Genomic DNA, 6,438 nt, shown 5'->3' with positions numbered 1-6,438 from the left:
TAATTCAAATATAAATGTGCGCTTGGTAGGCCTAACCAAAAAAGTCAATAATATGTGACATGCCCATCTAATGCCAGCTTAGAGGAGTTGCCGTTTTCAACACCTGTATCGTGCGAGAGGGACAATTCAACCCACACAGGCGTTTCACATGACGCATTGGGTACGCATTCGCGGCAAAGCCCACCGCGCCGCACATAGCCCATTGGTTTCCTATGGAGAGCGCAAGGTGTAGTTAACGAGTCCGCTATGCATCTCGGGAAGGCGGCGCGGCGGTGCGTCGAGAGGTTAACGCTAGGCGGTTAGCCAATGAAAGTACATCTTCGGTAGACAAGTTCTCTCTTTTGCTCTAGTCTTCCGGTCCGCCTGCCAGAAATATTTGTTCCGCCGCGTGTTAGTTTAGTGAAAATATATTAAGCTATGGTGGCGAAGCCATTAAGTTTAGAACAAGTTCGCCACTGCACCCTATCAAAAAGACCTTGTTTGCGACTTGAACCAAGACAGAAGGTGCTTTGGAGGAACATGTCAGTGATATGTGTGAGTGTTTCAATAAAAGATGTTAAAATTCCTTGCATTGGTTAACAGTATTACGTACAGTTGCAGGCCAGTTTCATATTATTTTAGGGTCTTCGTGTAGCCAGTACAATTACATTTCTCTGTCCATAATATTGCATTTCTATAGTAAAGTGCAGTAGTAAGTGCAACGTCCCAGGTAGCTACTGTATTTTCCTGCATATGAACTGTAAATAATGGAGTTACATTTTGTATTTGAATGTTTACCTAATTTTTTAGACAAACTGAAAAATGACAGCTGTCATCTCACATAGTTTACATTAGTCATAACTTCTCACAAACAGATATGTTTATGGATGGATTTGATCTATCTATCTATCTATCTATCTATCTATCTATCTATCTATCTATCTATCCGTGTGTGTGTTATCCCTCTCTCAGTCCTTCTGTAAAGCACTGGAATACCTGAGCTACATTTCTCAAAGTGAACCCTCATACAGAGACCCTACTGAGTACTACGCAGAGGCTCCTGGCGGTACAGCTACAAGGTCAACCTCAGCATAGATGAGTCCAGAATCCACGCCCCTCAGGTGAGTTAGAGTCCACCAGACCATGTTTTTGTAGGCCTCATGTAGGCCTACCAACATTGGTCATAACTTCTCACAAACATATATTTTTATGGATGGATTTGATCTATCTATCTATCTGTGTGTGTGTGTGTGTGTCTATCTGTGTGTGTGTGTGTGTGTGTGTGTGTTATCCCTCTCTCAGTCCTGCTGTAAAGCACTGGAGTACCTGAGCTACATTTCTCAAAGTGAACCCTCATACAGAGACCCTACTGAGTACTACGCAGAGGCGCCTGGCGGTACAGCTACAAGGTCAACCTCAGCATAGATGAGTCCAGAATCCACGCCCCTCAGGTGAGTTAGAGTCCACCAGACCATGTTTTTGTAGGCCTCATGTAGGCCTACCAACATTGTCTTAATTTAAACCCTAGGAAGCCTGTTGTGGTGTGTGTGTGTGTGTGTGTTTGTGTGTGTGTGCGTGTGTGTGTGTGTGTGTGTGTGTGTGTGTGTGTGTGTGTGTGTGTGTCTATCTATCTGTGTGTGTGTGTGTGTGTGTGACTATTTGTGTGTGTGTGTGTGTGCATGTGTGTGTGTGTGTGTGTGTGTGTGTCTGTGTGTGTGAGTGTGTGTGTATCTATCTATCTGTGTGTGTGTGTATGTGTGTGTGTGTGTGTGTTTGTGTGTATGTCTGTGTGAGTGTGTGTGTGTGTGTCTGTGTGTGTGAGTGTTTGTGAGTGTGTGAATCTATCTATCTGTGTGTGTGTGTGTGTGTGTGTGTGTGTGTGTGTGTGTGTGTCTATCTGTTCGTGTTGTCCTCCTACCCCCAACTTCCTGTCCTCATCACAAAACTTTGTTTGGTCTATATTACAAAACTTTGTTTGGTCTATATTCCGTCATTGGCCCTTGGTAAGGAGCTTACATTCTTCACTGTTTTGTACGGCCTCACATTTTCACATTAGCAGCACAGTATATTGCTTGACTTGTTGGTTAATCTGTTACATTTTTACAACTTGAAAACTGACATGAAAATTCTACCATGTTGTTTTTGTAGGCCTACATCACAGTTCTCTTTCTCTTAATTTAAACCCTAGGAAGGCAGCTTTGTTGGTTATGTGGTTTTGTGTGTGTTTTATCCCTCCTCCAGTCTTGCTGTAAAGTGCTGGAGTACTTGAGCTACATCTCTGGAAGTGATCACTTGTGCAGAGACGCTACTGAGTACTATGCAGAGGCCTGGAAGAAGTTACATGGTCAACCCAAACATAGGTGATTACAGAATTCACCCCAGCATAGAATAGTTAGACTCCACTCCACCATAGATGAGTATAGGGTCAACCACACCATAGGTGAGTTAGAATCCACCCCAGAATAGGTGAGTTAGTGTCCAGCACACCACAGGTGAGTTACAGTCCAGCCCAGCATTAACATTACATAGTGTACATGAGCATGTCTTGTTGCTTGAGTATGTAGTGTAGTTTAGGTTCTTTGATAGAGCAATCATTTTGTTGGCAGAATGCGTTCTGTGAAGTAGGGCCTTTACGGATCCCACGTACAACATGAGGCATGCATTATTATGCTATGAGCTAGGTTGTTGATTGGCTGGTTACAGTACATACTGTACTACAAAGGAGAATGGTGGAGAAAGGTGGGACATGGGTCATACTTCATGTTTTTTAGCCAAAGACCAAACAATACACACCTCCCGCAGTACACCCTGATTATCTCCACATAATATTATATAATCAGTAACCATGGTATTCAGCTTCATTCAAACATGTCAATAGATTGTAGTCTCTCTTGGTACTTTTAAATGTTTTATCTGTTTTATATCTTAATTTCCAGGTTGTCAGCTGTTGGCTCAACAACAAAGCAGAAAGACATAGTGGACCACTGGCTAGCCACACCACATGATAGTCACAGAGTCTTCTACATTGCAAGACTGGTTTACCCATTGCTTCTGTGACAAGATGGGTCTTGTGTTCCTGTGATCGGACAGCTCAACAATGCATCATTCTAACTGACACCAGATGGATTGATCTTTTCTGCTGATCAGATGGGTTTTCAGATTGTCCGTCTGGCCAACGGGGGGCCACTACACTGGCAATGGCTTGGGTTTGCCTTAGGGTCCGCCAACCATAGAGGTTTCTGCCCAAATCAACCAGCGGTCAACAGGTGCTGCTGGCCAGTGGATCTACATTTTTGTCATGATAACCTGTTTTTTGTTAATAACACTATAGATTATGGATTATTCCAAGGAAGACACACACTGATCAATACATACTTATCTTAAGGGACACAAAGAGAGGAAGGACTCCATCCACTAATATTGGACATACAGTATGGTGTCATTGTCTTGTGTATCCATCCAATGCAAAGCTAGATTAATATGCAATACTTGCAATAATTTGTTATGCCATGTGAAATCATTTGGTTAAAGTTGAAAACCACACTCGTATGCATTAGCTCTTGCAAAAATATTTAATGGAGCATGTCTACAACAGATGTGTATGGGCCCTAGGCCATGCTGGGGCCGATACGCTGATGATGGCCTAGAGCCTAAACGTGTCCGTTTGTAGACATGGCTTTAAAAAAAAAAAATTCATGTCTTTCTTTGAACTCACACCCAAAGATGTCTTTTATTTTTTGGAGTTGAGCAAGCCTGTTCCTGTGTATCTTTTTGTTTTTTTGGTACCATGTGTTAGTTTTGTGTAGTGCTGAATGTATTAGTGAAGCTGAACACCTTTGCTGTGTTTTATCTGTATGGAAGAATCCCCTTGTTAAAGAAATCACACCTTTTAATTGACCTTGATACATAAATGTATGTTGTGCTGAAATAAAGCAATTTCACTGCTGGGCTCACCTGTGGCAAATAATTTCACTGACACCGCCTGCTGTGGCAAGTGTGATGCACCAGACATCCTTAGAAACTACCATTCAGACACCCATATTGGCCAAACAGGCCTTGATGAGTCACACAAGGTTTTTTTATGAAATGTTGGTGTGTGGCAAGTTATTTTGATACAGGGGATGATAACAAACTCATATCGGGGGTAGATATCATATGACATATGTCATGTGTTGCAAGCCACCTCTGTGGTTGTGGCTATAGATCACTGCCCCCTCCCATCATGGACAATCCCTAGTCAGGAAATGCTGAGCCTGCATCATGTCCCTCCCACCTGTTTGTATCCAGGAGCCAGGTGAAGCTCTGCATTATTCTACAGCACCTTTGTAACCTTAGCCAGGGGAGGGTAGCTATGCTGTAGAGGACATATTGCCTTGTTCTTGTCCCGAGAAATACTTTCCCCATCTGCCCTCAATGACCGGTTGTCTTAACACTGCACAGATTGGTCTTGGCCTTTTGAGATCATATATGACCAGCTACTTGGATCGATTACAGTTCACATACTGCCCAGAGGTGGGTGTTGAGGATGCCATAATCTACCTGCTCCACAGAACACACTCTCACCTGGGCAGGACTAGTAGCACTGTGAGGATCATGTTCATTGATTTATCAAGTGGTTTTAACACCATACAGCCTATGCTGCTACATGAGAAGATTCAGGTAGACACCTCCACAACCTCATGTAGTTTTGAGTACATAACTGATAAACCCCAGGTTGTGCAACTGAAAGGGTGTGTCTGGTCAAGTGGTCAGTGGCGTAGGAGCACTACAGGGGAGTATGCTGTCTCCTTTCTACTTCACACTGTACACCTCAGACTTCTAGTACAACTCTGAGTCATGTCACCTACAGAGGTTCTCAGATGATTCTGCAATTGTGGGGTGTGTCAGTGATGGTGAGGAGTACAGGCAACTGGTGGACCGCTTTGTGACATGGTGCAGGAGCAACCACCTTGTCTTGTATGTGGCTATGCACTTACCATACTCTTCCCTCCACTTCTACCACGTCTCCTCCTACTATACTTTGACTAGTCCTTAAAATGTAGGCACTCTTATCCTCTGGTACTAGTACTGACAGATGCAGTGGTAATTCCTAGTTAAGGTCTCCTCTGCACTGCTTAAATGTTATTCTATTGCTGTAGCTCTGTAGCTTAAATGTTGTTTTGGATAAAAGTGTCTGCCAGATTAATAAATGGGAAATGATGCATGGTGGACGTTAGGAAGGCCAGGCTTGAGTTGGATGCCATCTCAATCTTAGGTGAAGAGGAAGAGGTTGTAGAGAACTACAAATAAAACTTAGCACAAAAAGTAAGGACATTTGTGTTTAGTAGATCATTTCTCTGTGGCAACCATTCTTTTTGGCAATACATCTTATACCGTTGGAAAGCCTCTTTAGTTCCCTTGTGGGATGAGCAGCAGAGCTGAGTATGTAGGTTGCACCCATGAAACGTTTGCCTAATCTTCTCTGCCAATGCCAAACCGCGTATTCTGCCAAGTCATGGCAAGACTCCTGGCTGCCCTATGAGACCGGAGATAGGCTGTGTGCAGTCTGTTCCGGATTGTCTGGGCAGAGAGCTGTCAGCCATATTGTCCTGCAAACCTTGACTGAAAAACTGTAGAAGACAGATTTGGCCTTCAGTTTGGAGATGGTACTAGGGCTCACTCCAAATAATGCCGCAACTTGGTTTTGTGAAACACCAGCTTGAAGTTGCCATCGCAAGGGCCCTATCCAGATCCGTCAAACACGGCATGCCGATTCTTGGAGCAGACACTTACTGACTGTAGCTGTACTTACAGTAATAGGGCCCATGCTTACAGGTACCGCCAATCAGTCAGGCCTTTGTAGGGGTGACACCAATATTTCATAACACATTATATTACATGGGATGAAAAAACTTACCTGAGGTTAATTTAACCTTAACCTTGTTGGTCATAAACAGGGTGCAGTCAGTCAGTGGTCAGAATATAGAACACAACTTAAAGAAATCAGTGAGACTTCTTTAAATATGCTTTATTGTGCATTGTACACTGATACATGGGAAAGCAAATAAAAAGAAGGACTCAAGCCCCATTCATAAAAATAAAAAAGTAACACAATATCATGAGTCAATAAATTTAATAAACTCAAACAAGAAGTTACAATTATCAGTATAATTTAAAGAAACTCATTTTTAAGTGGAAAAACAATGGTAGTCACTCAACATGGAAAAGTTTTGGATGTAATTCTGGAATGTTAAGTTTAAGTGCAAAAATAACGATATTGCTCAAGATGATAGCATGATGTATATTTCATCGAACACCATTGGTGTGGTAAAATAATCATTGAATAGTAGAGTAGCAGCAATTTGTCAGTGTGGTACGATTACAAAATAGTGCTAATAGATAGATACATACTTTATTGATGCCCAAGGGGAAATTCAAGCTATTAATATGAGATGTTACTCAGTGTGGCACAGTAAACTT

General features: G+C 42.5%; 1 long non-coding RNA gene across 2 annotated transcripts; it reads left to right on the top strand.

Annotated features, from left to right (window-relative positions):
* The first annotated feature begins 375 nt into the window (after positions 1-375).
* Positions 376-3,924, top strand: LOC143128523 (uncharacterized). 2 transcript variants are annotated; one of them, XR_012987985.1, is made up of 5 exons: positions 376-534; positions 952-1,100; positions 1,282-1,430; positions 2,221-2,339; positions 2,916-3,924. It is a non-coding gene; the product is annotated as an uncharacterized LOC143128523 (long non-coding RNA). The 2 variants fall into 2 exon arrangements; XR_012987987.1 differs by lacking the exon at positions 952-1,100.
* The last annotated feature ends 2,514 nt before the right edge of the window (positions 3,925-6,438 follow it).

This window comes from Alosa pseudoharengus, unplaced genomic scaffold, assembly GCF_046254945.1.
Source record: "Alosa pseudoharengus isolate Yale_2024_CS ecotype anadromous, Long Island Sound unplaced genomic scaffold, YU_APseudo_1.1 YU_APseudo_1.1_scf_1, whole genome shotgun sequence".
NCBI classification, from domain to species: domain Eukaryota; kingdom Metazoa; phylum Chordata; class Actinopteri; order Clupeiformes; family Clupeidae; genus Alosa; species Alosa pseudoharengus.
Note: the sequence above shows the minus strand (reverse complement) of the source record. Positions and strands in the feature narration are given on the sequence as shown.